Below are 17715 nucleotides of genomic sequence, written 5' to 3' on the forward strand. Positions count from 1 at the left end.
GCATGTTTTTAATTCACTCAGTCTTCACAATAATGTAACAAGGCAGGTACTACTATTTTTCTATTTTACAAATGAGGCCCTTAAAACAAAGGGTTCTGGATCCTGAGTCTTTACTCTTAACTGCTCTAGTAAATGCTCTTAGGAGCTAAGAAAGGAGACTGAGAATCAGGACCAAGGTCCCCCAATCCTAGTCCTCCACTCTTTTTGAGTACAGGGGGATACACTTGAATAATTATTTGTGGTCAGATGGTACAAGTGGCCTATGCCATGCCGTAATTTTAAAGAGATAACTGCAGTAAAGCTCACTAAAAGGACATGTGGTTTTGAGTAGATAGGTTTAAATGTCTACTCCTCAACGTTTAAACCTGCAACCCAGTCAGTGCAGCTGGAGCCCAGCCCAGGCTCCTATCAGTTCCCTTGGTACATCCTAATCCTAACAAAGGCCAGCATTGCTATTCCTTTCTTTCCCCTAGCTGGGTAACAGAGATCCAAAATATGGACTCATGAAGAATTTTTCTGATCCGTATGACTGAGCTCAGACATTTAAAGATCACTCACTGACAATGTCAGATTAGAGTCCTGCTTTTCCATCAGCCACCCCTCCACGTATCAGGAGAACAGCTTGAGTGAGTGCTGAGGAGCTCAAGTGGGGTTCGACTTCCCCCATGAGAAAGAAAGAAACCAGCTCCCTGTCATCATTAGGGAAACCCCGGTGGCACAATGGTTAAGTGCTATGGCTGCTAACTAAGAGGTCAGCAGTTTGAATCCACTGGGCGTTCCTTGGAAACTCTATGGGGCAGTTCTACTCTGTCCTATAGGGTCGCTACGGGTCAGAATTGACTTGACGGCAATGGGTTTGGTTTGGTCATCATTAGGATGGTCTTGAACTATGTAAAGCCACATCTGTGATCTTGCTTTCTAGGGCAGTCGTCTTCCAAATCCTTCTTTTTTTTGTTGTTCTTTTTTAAGAAATCTGTGTAAAGGGAGCCCTGGTGGCACAGTGGTTAAAGCGCTCTGCTGCTTACTGAAAGATTTGTGTCTGAACCCACCAGCCTATCCATGGAAGAAAGATGTGTCAGTCTACTTCCATGAAGGTTACAGCCCTGACCCCATGGAGCACTTTGTCCTATACGGTCAGTGTGAGTTGGAATCAACTTGACGGCAGTGGGTTGTTTTATTTATTTATTTTGGTTTTTATGTATCCCGTCACACATTTTTAAGTTGACAGTTGAAATTTCTCATCAAACTTGAGTATATATCTAAAAGATGATATAATATCTAGTATATTACAATATTGACATAAAAAAACTGTTGTATCATTCTCTTAAATGTACCCTTGGATATACATAAAATAGTGATTTGATATCCCTAATTATACATTTAAAAATAAGCTCTTGTTAAAAAGTTAGAAATTTTACATTATCATTTTTTTCCTCTTTGAACAACAGTTGGCAAACTATTTCTATAAGATATCAAATAGTAAGCATTTCAGGCTTTGTAGGCCATGCAGTCTTTATCACAGCTACTCAGCTCTGCCATTGTAGCATGAAAGCAGCCTTAGACAATAAGTAAATGAATGGACATGGCTGTGTTCCAATAAAACTTTATTTACAAGAATAGGCAATGGGCCAGATTTGGCCTGTGGGCTGGTGTTTGCCAACCACTATTCTAAAACTCAAACTTCCAGTCTACTTCCCCTTTTTCCCATTCTTCTTCCATTCTACTCATACAGAATTCTATTGTAATAAAATTTTAAGCTTTAACCTCAACTATTAACCATCCTAATTCTCTGAAACAAAAAACATATGCATAATAAAATCTAATTACAAAAACACTTACTGTTAGCAGAAGTATTAAAAAATTTCTTTGGGATTGAGTGAGTTTAACATCACAATTACCACTAGTATAAACTGATTAAAACATATATTACAAATTTTGATAAGTGATCATTAAACACAAGAGAAAAATTTCACTGGGAATGCATCTTTTAATGCGATGGGGATCTGTTTATGGATCCTTGATGAAAGAATCTGTCACATGTCCTTTTGACTCTCAGAGAAGGTTTTTATACTTTGGGGCAACAGATAAGGAGATGGATGAGGTAAGAGAATGTCTTTTTTTTTGTCAAGAGGAAAAAGGGAGGTTGGGAAAAGGGAGGTGGGAAAGCCATGGGTGTCATCTCAAGATGCTTGATCTTAGTGGACATGTGGAATCCAAGCACCTGGAAATGGATTATGTTAAAACTAACTATCCATGCTGCCTTCTTCCTGAAAAATCTTCACACCCATCAGGGGAATGAACACCCTTTTCTAGTGTGTGAGCTATAAATCAACATACAGGCAGCAAGGCTAAAAGGTAGACACTAGGCTTGAGTGAAAAAAAGAACATAGACTTAGAACCAGACAGACCTGGATTTGAACTACAATTCTGCCACTTACTATATAGATAAAAAGCTAACTTTCTATGTCTTTGCTTCCTGTTCTGTAAAATGGGATATACAGGTAGTCCCTGACTTATGACAGGGTTTCGTTCTGATGACTCCATCTTAAATTGGCTCTGATGTAAGCCAAATATCTTTTTTTTTTTTTTTGGTTTCAATATTATTGCATTTTAGTATTGGTATCTTTATAAATCCAATGTCCATTTGTCTCTGGGGATTGGAAACATTACATATAAACTTACAGATATGATGACATCAGCAAATTACGTGGTACCACACTGTATGTAGTACATATTATTAACGATAAGATGTACAAAAAAATGGATGGTCATACGTGCAGTTCATTGTAACTTGAATAGGCTGTAAGTTGGGGACTACCTGTAATCCTTTTTAATTTTACTCTTAACCACTCTACTGAACCTGTCTTACGACAAGGATGAAGACTGAGAATCAGGCTAAAATCTTTCTGATTCTAGCTCTCTATCCTTTGAGTATAGTCAGACAAACTCTTTGATAAAGTTTGTGGCCTGGTGGACCATGCTATGTGGTAATTTTAAAATAATAGCTACGCTAAGAATTAAAAAAAAAATGGTTTGAGAAATTCCGCTAAAAGGACCTATCAATAAATAAAGTACCTGGTACATAGAGGGCACAATTCTTATAACCACTAGGCAAGTGTTTCAGAAACTAACACCGTTTCTGGACTTCTGGACAAAGCAAGTGACTGGGAGTGAGCTTCTGGAGGAAAATTATACCAGGAATGTGAGAGTGACAGATTGCCACACACAGTTGGTGTAATTCTTCTATAGCTATCTACGGAGCTCAAATTTGGGGCTGAGCCTCAATTTTTATATCAACTGCCATTTATCCCATTAGGAATACCTCTATCAGGTCATATGGAACTGCAACAGTTCTAGGTGACCATATTTGCAAATTCTTTCTTCATTGACAGTTCTAACAGTTCAGAAACCTGTGACAAAGTGGAAACATTTGGGTTTATGAAGGTATTATCTTGCAGGTTACTTTGCAGAACTAGGTTAGTACACAGCTCTTCAGTTTGCTTTTACAGTTCAGTTTTTCTTAGGTGCCTATTTTCAGCTCAGGGCCAGCAATGCCATATAAAGAAGCAGGCAGAAGGGAAGGAAGACAGATGGCAAGGGCAGTTATTGGCCAATTCGTTCTCATTAATTACTTGAAAATAATTCTTACGAGAGCTTGCTTTTTAAAAGTGGGTATTTCTTCTCTGTATAAAGGGGCACGGGCATGTGTCCATAAGTGACTGCATGAATGACTTGGTGAATACATAAATAAGTGAAGCTTGTTGGACATTTTTCTTATTACAGCCTCCATATTCTGGGCAATTCCAACTTTGAGTCTAATGATTGCCTGGAAAAGAAACTGTCATACAGGTTAATCTGGAGGTGTTCACAACCTGTAACCCTAAGGCCTAAAACAGTAGCTGAGTAGGCATTCAGTAAATATTGGTTATTGAATAAAACAGAAGAGCAAAGGAATGCAAACTCTGTCCCTTGCTAACCTGGCATATTAACAAGTCAATTTCTCTGAGCTTCACTTTTTTCACCTGAGATAAGGTAACTGTGATAGCTCAGAGATGGAAAATGTATGAGCGTGCTATCATTCTACCCTCCCTGTGCAACGGCCCACTGAGCACAGATGTGAACCCCTAAGCAGCCACACCAACTGATCCGAGTCACTACGAGGTGGAATCTGTTTGCCATGCCAGAAACTTGGGTTTCTTCAAGACATAAGATGCTGTGGGTTTATAGTAAATGGATGGCCAGATGTAACAAAAGAATAAATCACCCCTTCTTCTGCTTTGACCGAATACGTGATTCAGGGGTGTGAAGTAGATGGTACGGAAGACAGCTAGCAAGACGTGGTTGGGGATTTGCATACAGAAGAACCATAGACTGATGTGCTTTTCAAAGCATTTATTATGCCTTCCAGACAGAGCTGGGGCAGGGTGGTTAAGGCTTGGCTATCCAGAAAGATTTATGGGCCATCTGCAGAGACCATGAACATCCTGACTTACAAATGTAAAAACCACTGACTAATTTTATTTATGGCAGGTCACAGCCTCCCTAGATGCCAAAAGACATCTGCCTAGAAGCACAAGATTGTATGATCTTGTCTGGCTTCCAAAATCAGGAAGAGTACATCACCAGCCTGGAGCTTCTAGGACTCTGGCTCCAGAAACATGTTTCCAATTATTCCTCCTCAATAAACAAGGCCGAGTTGTTAGGAGACATTATGTTTGAAATAATAAGTGTAAATGTCTTATGTGACAATCTACAAAACACGTTGGGATATATTAGTTCATTTGCTCTCTAAACATTTCTATGTGCCAGGCAGAGTAGGTGTTATCTATATTTCATCCATGTGAAGAAAAAAATATACTAAGGATTGGAGAGGTAACATGGCAAGGCCTAAATCCCCTTTGGCGAATGAGCCGGGGCTTAACTCCAGCTGTTGGTTCTCAGAGCAGTGCTCCTTTCTCTCAGAGTGGCTCCAGTGCCAGCAGGGCCCATGTAGCTCTTGGGGACTTAGGAGAGTGCTCTGAGAGAGACATAACATACATTCTCCCAGCACATTGATTGGTGGTCCAATTACAGAAGTTTACACAGCAAGAGCTGAGCTAGACATTCTGTGAGATATGAAGAATAAATGGCTGCTAGCAGAGGAATGTAATAAGATCATTTTCCCCTTGCATAGCACATTGCAATTTACTAAACATGCACACAGACAACACTCTCATTTAACGTTCATTTCTCAACAGCCCTGTAAGGAATGTACCTTCATTTCCATTTTTAGAGATGAGGAAAGTAGGGTTCACAGAGTTCACCTACCCTGTTACTTAAAAAATTTTGAGTAGATGGAACGATTGCCTATAAGGTAATCTTGGCAAAGCTTCTTTTACCTACTTTGTGGAGATGTTTGAGCCTGGTTTATGGAACCTAGAATGGGGGCTTTTTCCCCTTGAACTCCACTACTCTCTGAAGCTGGAAGGGTATGGCCCTGCTACCACTATTGTGGATACTAGAAAGAACGTCAGTGAATTGTACTGATGTTGTTGTTGTTAGCTGCCATTGAGTTGGCCCCGATGCACGGTGACTCAAACCCAGGTCTCTCGAATAAACCAAATTAAAACCAAACCCATTGCCGCTGAGTCAATTTCAACTCATAGCGACCCTACAGGACAGAGTAGAACTGCCCCACTGGGTTTTCAAGGAGTGGCTGGTAGATTCGAACTGCTGACTTTTTGGTTAGCAGCTGAGCTCCTAACCATTGTGCCACCAGGGCTCCTCTCTCTAGTAGTAGGTGAGATTCTGCCACTGAACCACCAATGCCTTATTGTACCAATATGTACCACTATTACATCCCTAGAACTCAAGCCTTGGGATTGAACCCTTGGCATTAAGTAGCTGAGTCCTAGGAAGGAGTACCAATGTTGGTGGCTCTCAAATCCGTTCCTGCTTTGATATGGCCCTTTATGATAAAGCTTCTGAAATGCAGATTTCACATGGCTGTGCCCATTAGATAAGGAGCAAGTCCCATCTTGGCTTCTGGGACCCATGGCCTAGCTGGCTCTGATATGGTTTATCCCAAGGGGCCCTGACTTGGGCTGTCAGTACAGACAGGCCTAGTTCCATTAGCTGATGGGTACATCTTTCCAACCAGGCAAATAGAAGTCAGAACAGCCCTACATGCTATCTTAAATGTTCAGCTGTAAGAATTCCAACAGAGTTAGACTGAAACTTTATTTCATTATGCCTCCAGGCCTGGGAAGGATGCCAGGGAACTGCTCTCCTTGACAGGTCTCTCATCACTTATGGCTCAAAGGAAAATAAAAGTGAGCTCCCAAAGTGCCAGGCTGCAGCCCTTTCTTGTCGGATGGCAACACCTCCATGGAACAGTTGAGCAAGAGGATGAGCAAAGAACTGGCATTCCCTTATCGCCAGAGCCTGCATACTGACTGGTAATTCCCTAACTGTTCCTTTTCAAAGTTTTGCACATACTACAGACCTGAGGAAAGGACACAGGATGGGGTGATAAATCATTTTCACTTGTAAGCCAATTCTGATGGCTTGGTAATGATTGACTTAGTGCTGTGTTAAGAAGGATTCTGAGGCTGTATAAGGTATGGTAGGCAAGATTGTTATGATCAATGGAACATGGGCCTGGAAAATAGATTGTTAGAAAGTTTGACACACACAGTGACGTAGGAAGTCACCAAGTCCAAACTTTTCTTCATCTATGTGAAGATGCTAAGGAGCACAGAAGTTAAGGAACCTTCTAAGTTTAGTTGCTAAACTAGAGATAACAACCCAAGGCCTTAGGTTCTACATTACTGATCTGTCATCCATACAAACACTTTAAGTGTTCTGGACTTGTGTAATATCACAGATTGCTTAAAATAAACCAGCACATTAGTGGACTTCAAAATCCTATAGTAATTCAAAGATATTTATTTTAATGATATTTTGTTTATGTAATGCACAGTTATTTCCTGGCATCTCTGCACTCACTGAAATCCCAAACTACTTCTTTTTATTCATGATTAAGAGTATTGTCCTTGGCTTGGCCAGACAGCAGCAGATACACAAAGCAAGTCATGTTGCTCTTAGATTCAACACCTGCATATAGCTTAATCTGTTGGTCTGTCAATGCTATCTCAGTAAAGAAGGGTAAGCCATGCTATGAAAAGAGGCTGCAAAGGGCCCACACAATTCAATCTAACAAACGTGTTGAGTGCTTAACGGCTTAACACATTCTCCTTGGGAATTCTGTTCAACACACAAGAAATGGGGAAGGTTGGACTAGAAGGCATCCCTGATATTACAGATGGTAGCTAACCAAAAGGTCAGCAGTTCAAATCCACCAGGCACTCCTTGGAAGCTCTATAGGGCAGTTCTACTGTCTTATAGGGTCGCTATGAGTCGGAATCGACTCGAAGGCACTGGTTTTTTTTATTCCACTATTAATGCTTGTGTATGGATTTTTTTTTTTTTCTTTCTCAATGTTTTGTGGAATTTCCAAAGATGCTTTTCAGTAAAGGAAGGCTTAAAGGGACCAACCTTAGAATGAGTTTTATTCTTCCATTTGCCAGATTTGGTTGAGATCTTTGATGTCAGGACATCATGTGGAAGCTGGGGCCAGATGCTCTAAAATGACTTTGCACCATGATTTTGGGCTAGTTATTAAAAAGTCTGATGACATTTTCATGGTTGGTTTTACATCACAAAGAAATCTTCTGGGGAATGGATACATAAGGATAATCTCAAAGAACTACTTAGTCAATATTTTCTAGCTAAACAAAATTCACAGAATTAAGTAAAATAACAGCAATTAAATCTCCTTAGCCTTAATTTATGCTTGTGTTCATAAAAATGATCTTTTTGTGTGCAGTGTGACCTTCTCAGGCACGGTTTGCTTAGCCTTAGTATTAAAATTAAACTCACGTTCCCTGAATATACTAGAGTTGAGGGAGATGCTCCAAGGCACACTGAGTGGCAGGGCCAAGATATTCGGGGACTGAAAAATGCCACATATGGATGAGTGTTGATTTTCTGCAATAAAAAATGGCACGCATTTTAATTCCCTCATGAAAAACAGAGCAACGAAGAAGCTGAGATTCATCTACAAGTTGAGTTTGCTTTGAGCAATGGGTAAAGGCAGACGTAAATGCATCTGTGAAAACGAACGTTCTGTTTCTCTCTCTGTGACCAAGGCAAGTCGCCCAGGTACCTTACGGAGGTAAAAGAGATGAAGCTAGAATGATCACTGTGCGGAGAGAAATAACTGACCAAGTACGTGAGGGGAGTTCTTTGAGAGTCTAGCACCGCACTGTCCAGTAGAGTAGCCACTAACCCCATGTGGCTATTAAGCTCCTGAAACGTGTGGCTAGTGAAATGTGCAACTGAATTTTAAATTTTACTTAACTTGAATTTAAAAATTGATACTCAATTGGGTTACTGGAAAACTTTCCAGTATGTGGAACACCTTAGGCACATGAATGTATTTTAACTGTAAACAGTATGAAATCTAAATACAGATTTCCTGTAAAAATTTAGTGTCCAATTGAGATATGCTGTAAGTGTAAAAATACATGTCTGACTTCAAAACCTTAGCATGAAAATACCCCTTAAACCCACTGTCGACTCATAGCAACCCTATAGAACAGAGTAGAACTCCCCCATAAGGTTTCCAAGGAGTGGCTGGTGGATTCGAACTGCCAACCTTTTCGTTAGCATCCGAGCTCTTAACCGCTGTACCACCAGGGCTCCAGCATGAAAACATAATACAAAATATCACAATAATTTTATAATTACAGGTTGAAATGATAATAGTTTGATATACTGGGTTAAACAATATACGTTATTAAAATTTACTGACCTGTTTCTTCCTTTTTTTAATGTGATTACTAAAAAACTAAAACAACATAGGTAGTTTGCATTTTGTTTCCACTGAACAGTGCTGGTCTACAATGAGTCCTGCTGTATAGCCCCTTCATGATGTTGTGTGCGTGTGTGTGCGTGTGTGTGTGTCATTACTAAAATTGCTACCTAAATGATAATAGAAAGTACCTAATTATTAGACATACATAGCAAGTAACGTATGTTTTTAATACCATCACTAAAACCCCTACAGATTCCTTTTCTGTCTACGATGTGGACTTGCTTATATGTTGTGGTCTTCCATTTGCTTATGTGTCAAATAGGAAATTTTGACAAGATTAATGGCTGCTCTTTTTCCTTCTAGCAGCCTAATCCTCTCCTCTTTATTTTCTATTAATAAGTCTTCAGTGGAAGTGCTATTACATAAAACAGAAGTGGAGATGCTCTGGTAGCAGTGGGAGTAGAGGATTCATTCACCCACCCGGCTCCACCAGTTAAAAAAACCAGGTGCCACCAAGTCGACTCCAACCCATGGCAACCTCACGTGTACAGGGTCTTCACTGGCTTATTCTTCAGAAGTAGATCACCAGGCCTTTCTTCTGAGATGCCTCTGTGTGGACTAGAACTGCCAACTTTTCAGTTGGCAGCTGAGCATGTAAACTGTTCGCACCACCCAAGGACTTGGCCTGGCTGCACATTCTCCTAAAACTTTGAGGAACACAGTTTGAAAACCATTTCATTCAATTATTTCCAGGCCTGATCTTCTGTGATTCTATAGTCGCTCCTTCAGTGAGATGGTGCCCACCATCACTACCTGGAATCACCATCATGCCTGCTCAGTCTTCAGAAAACACGGTAGCTCTGGTGATTCCTGTAGTCACTGCAGGTCATACACACCCCCAAGATGGTCCTGTTGTTCCTGGTCTTTCATGTCCCTCACCATTGCTCTGGCAACTCATGTTATCCTTGACAAATGCAAGCCAAGGGCAGCCACAGGATACTGGTGACCTGCCACCTTTTGCAAATGGCCCAGGAGGAGCTGGTATCATACATAAAATGATCTGACTCATACCAGTCCAGTAAATCCTCTGAAGAACAAAGTGGCACAGCACACAGTAATGTAAGAATTGCAAACCAACGGGGAATTTTGGAGACAAGATTTACTAAGTTCAAACTTCTTTTCCTAAAGGGCATTATTAATAATTCACCCTCCACCACCCCAGAACGCCTTTCTGATTTGACTTTAATTATTGTGATGATTGTCTCATTCAACTGCAGCCTGACTCTACTAGACAGATTGGTATGCTGAGCAATATACAGATGAGACCTTCTCCCATCTACTCCCACTCGCTTCATCCACAAATGCAGCAAACAAGTAAATCAGTGTGTGTGAAAACACCAAGTATGTGCCATTTCCGAGCTGCATAAACATGGGCAAGTCCCTTAATTATTCTGGCAACTCAATTTCCTCATTTATAAAATACAGTATATATTCTATATATACTATATTTAATATATATTTAACATCTGTATATACACTAAATTATATACTATGTTTGTATATATACTATCCATACTGTTGTCTGTATATACACTGTATCTGTGTATATATATTATATCTATATATTATATATTATACTCTAATATAGTAAACATAGCCCTGTCAGGGCTGTTGTGAGGATTCAATAAGTTATCATGCATACATATAAAGGGTATTAAACAGTGACAGGCACATAGTAAATGCTCAATAAATATTAGCTATTATTGTGATTGATTTTATTCCAACTTCGGGGATGATTGAGAAATTCTATCATTCAAGTTCTCAAGGCTTAATTTCTGTAACTGAGTTAAATGTATTTACATTCTTTGCAATTTATATCCCTGCAACTCTGATGTGCACTTGAAAATCTAAGAGAATTCATTTTACTTGATGTTTACATTTATCTTTCAAATATGTTCCACATCCTACAAATTCCAGGAGGAGGCAGCAGGGGAATTCTCTTTTAGGAATGAGGAGAACATTCACAAGGGCTCAGTTAACTATGGTACCTGAAAAGTCACTTTTATTTCAAGTCCTACAACTCCAGTTTCTCAACTCTGTGAGCCCAGAAGTGAGAAAACCATCATGTTCTGGAATCATTCCCAAGGCGTTCAAATTTGAGCCTAAGTGAGGATGCCCAGAAGGACGTTATCTAGCCGTCAGTGTCACTGCTAGACCAGGAGCTGAGAGGGATGGTCTGCAGCAGTACTCAGCGCAGCCACGTGAACCCAGGAGGTGAACTTCAGGAGATAACACATTCTTGGCTATTCCCTAGGACAGGGACCTTCCTTTGCCCTGAAATGGTTTGTCATCAAAAGGTTACGTGATTGTGGATAAACGTATTTTCTTGGGAGGAAGGGAGAATCCATAGCTTTCAAATGTTAAAGAGCTCCATGATCCAAAAAACAGGTTAAGGATGACTATTATAGATTTTTTTTTGAAAGCACTTTTACTGCTTCCATAAAAGGGCTGGTTTCTTCTCTCATTCTTGCCAACAGGTGCCAGCAACTCACTCATTTAAAGCGACACTACTGCGGGAGAGAAAGGGCCAAAAGACGTTGGAGAGTCCTAGTGAGATGACTGTCACTGAATGTAGGTCTACTAGAAACCATATCCTCAAAACTGTGCGTGCATCAAGGAGTGAGATGCATCGGGAAGACCTACCATGCACACGCCGCCGCCAGTTAGGTGGGCTGCTCCATTTATCAGACTATCCTGGACCCCCGTGATCAGAGGCCACCTCGCATCTCTAGAAAGGCGTTCAGCTAATGGACAGGTCACTGACCCGGTCTAGCAGCCAGGATTTCTCGATGCACTGTAACCCCACAGTTAGGAAACTCTCTACCTCCTTCCACAGCTTCAGTTCTACTTCTTCAGTAACACACAGTAGATGGTCTCTCCCAGACACCCACTAAGTCTCACTCTGCTCTAGAGTCTTCCATAGGCAAAACCTTCCTAGCTCTTTCGTTTAATCATTTATCACAGATTCCGTTTAAGATCCAACAAATTCCATTACAGAGCACATGAAGATCTGCAACACTGCCTTCTGTCAAAAGAATATTTTTTAAAAGGACCAGCCAGTAGTTTCCTGTTTAACACTATTTCATGTGCATTTCTTTAGGAATCAAATGATAATGCTTTTTTCTTTTTCTCTCTCCCAGTTATTTGAACCCAAGTGAACTGTGAATAGAAGACAGAGTCTGCTTATCACTATTCTTGGCACACAGGAAAAGAAATCTCATAAAAAGAAATCAACAGTGATAAAGCCTCAAAATCAGCAAAGATGCTGGGAAGAGGCTTCTAGGGCGAGATGGAAGCTACAAGTTCAGTTCCCACTCTCCGACCCAAGTGGAAGGCAACACCTCTCCCCTCCACGTTAGCAAGGATTATAGTTCCTCTGGAATCCTACACTGCCTTGGGTTCTGTCTTGCTGCATATATTTTTAAGTTTGCAGCTACAAGAGTCCTCAAAGGAAAAGAGTTTCTCCTTGCTCACGCTGCCGCTCCACTGCCTGTTTACAGCACTGCTTTCTTATTCTTCCTGTTTCCACCCAACAAAATTGAAAATTTCATCACCAGTGTCAGAAAATTAAACCCCAGGGAGCAGAGCAATAGCTCAGAGCATCCCTTCCTTGGCAAAGAGCCAATCCTTGAATATAACTTTGCAAACCCTCTCTGGTTTTCAGAAGCTTGAAAGGATGCAAAACAGAGGTATGGTTTTGACTCTTAAAATCTTTCTGACTGAAATTCAACTCATACGTGCAATTGATGTAAAAAAAAAAATTCAATCTGGAGAATGGTTTCATAAAAGCAGGAAGGAACACGACCTAGCTCGGCTGCACATTTCCCGAGCAGAGAAGAGCAGCGCACGGTGAAAAGATGCTTCGTTGCTCGGCTGAGATCTGAAGAAGTGTCTCAAAGACCATTGAAATATCATCTCTTTTCACAATGCAAACACAATCAAGCAGCCCTCAGCTCTGCGTCTGTACCTCTCTCTCTTCCCAGCAATGCACAGGGTTGACACTTATTAATTTAGCTTTAGAAGCTTCTTCTTTTGAAATGGATCAGTACCTAGAGAGAGAAAGCAGAACACTCCTCACACTAATCCTAATTAGAAAAACCAGTATCCTGGTATAAAACAATCAAATACAAATCCGATCATGCCGGAGCGATGCACACAGCCTTTTGAATACAGTCTTTCACATCATGGGAAACCCAGAATGCCTGCTCTTCTGTGTGTCTGTTCCAATTCATAGTTTTCTCAGCAGACAATAGGACAAAGCTATGTTTTAGCTCAGGCTGCTCACACCAGCAGACAGATGTGTAAGACAGGTTTACTCACCAAGCTCCCGTAAGTCCATCTTTCCAAACTACAAATACTGCTTCTAAGCTGCTACCGCCACAACACAACTTAGAGCCGTCCCCCAGAAGAACAATGTGCTGGAACACCAGATGGTTCCCGAGTCAGCTTGTTCATGAAATAGGTTTCCAGTTGAGCCATGTGAACAGAGACCCACCGCACACCTTTGAATGGTCTACACTTCAAGTCCGGTAGAATAAGCATGTAGCTTTGCTTATGTTTATGGAGCTGGAGCCCAGGGATGCTCCGATTGGCAGGCGTCGAGGGAAGATCAGCCAATCCCAGGGAGCCTCCATTTCAGGGAAACTCCTGCTCATTTATTTAGCATCTTCAGAGATCACCGGCTTTTCTAGGAAGAGTTTTGCTCTGATAGGCTCACAAGAGAAAAATAATAACTTCATTTCTATTTTAGTGCCGTATGCTCTTCTGTCAATCAATGAACAGCTATCCTCCTTGGTGCTCCTCAAAATTCCCACTCCCCACACCCCGCCGCCCCAGCAAAGAACTAATAAGAAAGAAGAAAAAGAAAGCGCTGGTGATGGGCTGGAGATAGTTCATATTCATCAGCCTCCACCTTGTTGGGAGAAAGGCGGGGAGAGCGCAGGGCTCAATAATTACTGATTCTGTTGCCATGGAAACAGACTGGCTGCAGTGAGTTGGATTCGTGTAGAACATCTGCTGCCAGACCCATAATCAACTGCAATCTCATCTTGTTCCCCCCTCCTTACTTTTATTTGATTGTGAGTTTGTTTTCTCCCTCCTTCTCTTCACATGCAGTTTTTGTCCAGAAATGTCATCTAAGCGCCTCACTTGCCACAAGTGGTACATGCAAGCCAGGGCTGTTCACATGTTCACAACAGTGAATCCCAGGTGGGCTGGCGCTGGCAGGATCGATATTCTGATTCCTACTCGGGATGTCAACAAACATAAACAGCCCCTCTTCTGCCTTCACCCCTAATTAAGTTTACTGTGACTTTTAACCTATAGAATTAGGGGAGCATTACTGGGGTACCTTTTAGAATATTTGTCATCTACAGCCCATCCCATCAGGCTCCCAAATGAAAGTTTGCAATGACATTTTCAGAGGGCACTGAGGTGGTCCCAAAACCGGACACTTATGGACGGTAGTACAAAGTCTTTAGGTCCAGCTTCTCCCCTGCACTGGAGTCCCTGGGTGGTGCAAATGATTAAGGCTTGGCTGCTAACCAAAATGTTAGTGGTTTGAGTCTATCCAGAGGTACCTGGAGATCTACTTTCAAAAAATCCACCGTTGAAAATCCTAGGGAACACAGTTCTACTCTGACACACAGGAGGTCCTCATGAGCCAGAATCCACTTGGCAGGAACTGATTTTTGTTCTTTCTTTTCTTCCCTGTATTAGCACCTCAATAGGGCTCTGCAAACACTGGAGATTTCCCTAGATTTCTCCGGCCTATTTTTATGCACTCTGACTTCTCTCTTTCTTGCTCCAAATTCTCCTGGTTCTAAGACCAAAGAGTTAATGCCACAGACTTCTGTAAGCCATTTTTCTCTTTAGCAGCGAGGGCTTCCACTGAGCAAAGAATAGTTGCGTAAGCTCCTCAGACCCCGGAAGGGGATCAGATGGTGGTAATCTCACCCATAGATCTGAGGGAAGCCCCCAATTCTATAATAATCAACTGAAAATGTTAAATGTCAAATGAGTCTGGTTTTAGCTTCAGTTAGAAAGGAAGTATTCTCTGTACCATTATCATCAGCTTCAGCATCATCACCACCACATCAAGGAGAACCTTCCCTTTCTTAAGTATGTTTGGGGTTTGGCAGCCTCAGGCCAGTAACGACACAGACCAGTCTTTGAAGGGGTCTGAGACCTGCTGTTTGCATGTCTCTGGCTCTTGAAGCCAAGGGGAACTTCCTCTTATCACACACCACCATCCAGTAAGCAACAGTAGCTTACCTTATTCCTGAATAACTCTCAGCTCAAGCCCCATCGCCATCTATTCCCAAATGCTCAGCTCTCGCCTTTTGATCTTGATACTGGATTTACTTTTTGAAAATTTGAATACTGGCTTCCCATTTTGACTCTGGGTGACACTGTGACCTTGGAAAGAAACTGTCACCCAAATCCTGCCTCCCAGGCACCCAGCCGCAACAATGACAATTTTTCTCAGCTCTGTTATGACTATATCCAGGGTTATGAACAGCACAGATTTTCTCTACCACTTTATGGAGCAACTCCTTTAACCTCTACAATGAGGACATCCACCCCCTGGCCTTCTCACCCTCTACAGATTGACCGTCCAAATCTCCCCATTGTATGAATGCAGAAATATGTCATTTCCCACCAGACTTTCCTTCAACCAAAATTTAATGATTTATTCAACAAATATTCTATATGGTTAAGAGCTTGGCTGCTAACCAAAAGCTTAGCAGTTCGAATTCACCAGCTGCCCCTTGGGAACTCTATGGGGCAGTTCTCTTCTGTCCTGTAGGATCACCATGAGTCGAAACTGAACTGATGGCAACAGGTTTGGTTTGTATTTACATGTCTCCACTTCTGTCTATATGACAGGCACTGTGATGGTGATAAAACAAATTGACATGGTTTATGCCATGTAAATGCATCCAAAAAACCAAACCAAAAACCACTGCCGTCGAGTCAATTCCGACCCATAGCGACCTTATAGGACAGAGTAGAACTGCTCCATAGAGTTTCCAAGGAGTGCCTGACAGATTCAAACTGCCGACCTTTTTGGTTAACAGCTGTATCACTTAACCACTATGCCACCAGGGTTTCCTGTAAATGCATAGGCCCCAGTAAAGGAGGCAAAAAGTAAAAGTATACCCATAATAAGGGTTATGAAGTAGCAGCATGTGGTGCTATGAGCACAAAAAATAGAGACTTGACTTAGTCAATGAGGTCAGGGAAAGCTTCTCAGAGGGAAAGAGTGATTCAGGAACAGCACATGCAAAGGGCTTGTGCTAGAGGGAACATGGTATCTTTGAAGATTTGAAAGAAGTCAAGTGTGGCAGGATCATAGTGAGTGCAATTGGGGGTGTGGTGAGAAGAAGGCAGACCAGTAGGATCTTAGAGACCATCTTAAGGATTTTTGTTTTTATCCTATAAGTAATGGCATTCCATTGATGTACTCCATTAAATAACTCATCCCCCCACCAAACCAACATAAACAGTATAGTTGATCTCACAGTCTGTTAGCAAGATAACAATCTCATTAAAACAATCTATATCAAGACATTCATACTTGTTGAGCTGATCTAGCTAACATTTATTGAACACGTAATATGGTCAAGGTAGCTTTCTAAGGATTCATCTGGATTAGCCACTTTAATCATCACAACAATCTTGTGAGGTATTATTATTATCCTTATTACCTTACATATGAGAAAACAGGCAATAAGGAGGTTAAGTAACTTGACCAAGGATACACATATAATAAATGGCAGAACCTGGATTTGAACCAAGACATTCTAGTTCCAGTTTCTCTACATAAGATCCATGGGGAACACCTTTATCAGAATCATTTGGAGTTCTTATAAAATGCAAACCCTGGGGCCCAACCACATCTCTCCTCAGCCTGGATCGCAGGGCGGTGGGGTCTGGAACCATTTTCCTAAGCATTCTAGGGGATTCTTATACACACTACAATTTTAGAATCACTGCTCAGAATTGCTTGCTTAAGGGAGGTGAAGAAGAAGGCTTAAATTAATATTTAGTGTATAAAATGGAAAAGGGCATATTTTTGAGAACAGAGGTCATCACTACTCCAGGCATGGATATAAGGTACCCATCTATAGCCGAACAAGCACCTTCTTTTGAATGGCTACAATCTCCCACCAAATGATATGGCTCAAAGTTGAAGTGAATGGTAGGTATGTAGTTCAGTTTGGGACTCAGTAGCTACGCTAGTGAGCAGGTAAAGAAAGAACATGCAGGTTCCTAAAGACCAGGTTCATTACGTAGTTAGAGATGCTATCAGCTACCAACAATAAAGTATGTAGATCACATATTATCATGAGCACTATGTGAAATGTCACACATTTTCTTCAGGTTATTTTTTCCCTTAACTCATATTTAAGATAAAATTACACAGTAGAAAGGGTTTTTTTTTAGCCTTCAGTCTGATCCACCTCCCTCATCTATCCAAAAGCTACAAGCAAGCTCTTGGGTTCACCTAGCTGGTCATGGGTTTAGTTCTGAAAAAGAAGCAGCTCCACCTACATTTCCAGAGGGGCCAATTCATACAAAATAGTTACAGTCTTTGAAGGAACATTCAAGGAATTTTTCCATCGAATCTCATCTACTAGTTTTGCTTCTGAGATCACAGACCAGCTGTTAACTTGGCCATTATTGGTTGTTTTGCCCTTTCTAGACTATGTGATGAAAAGAAAAAAGTTTATGGAGCTACTGATGAACTTCAATAAAAGGGAAATCTAGCTTTGAGCAGCTTGTATTTGAACCTC

The 17715-nt window shown here is 41.2% G+C and overlaps 1 protein-coding gene across 8 annotated transcripts in view; it reads right to left on the reverse strand.

Annotated features, from left to right (window-relative positions):
* ELMO1 (engulfment and cell motility 1) overlaps positions 1-17715 on the reverse strand; it is a 635207-nt gene that overhangs the window by 143921 nt on the left and 473571 nt on the right. Inside the window, exon 1 of one of the 8 annotated variants that reach the window (XM_049894509.1) lies at positions 13238-17653. The exons of the other annotated variants lie outside the window; for them this stretch is intronic. The gene's annotated coding sequence lies outside the window, so the exon portion shown is untranslated. Of the gene's footprint in view, positions 1-13237; positions 17654-17715 lie in introns of those variants that run through there. 8 annotated transcript variants of the gene reach the window in all.

Source organism: Elephas maximus, chromosome 8 (genome assembly GCF_024166365.1).
Source record: "Elephas maximus indicus isolate mEleMax1 chromosome 8, mEleMax1 primary haplotype, whole genome shotgun sequence".
In the NCBI taxonomy this organism is placed as follows: Eukaryota; Metazoa; Chordata; class Mammalia; order Proboscidea; family Elephantidae; genus Elephas; species Elephas maximus.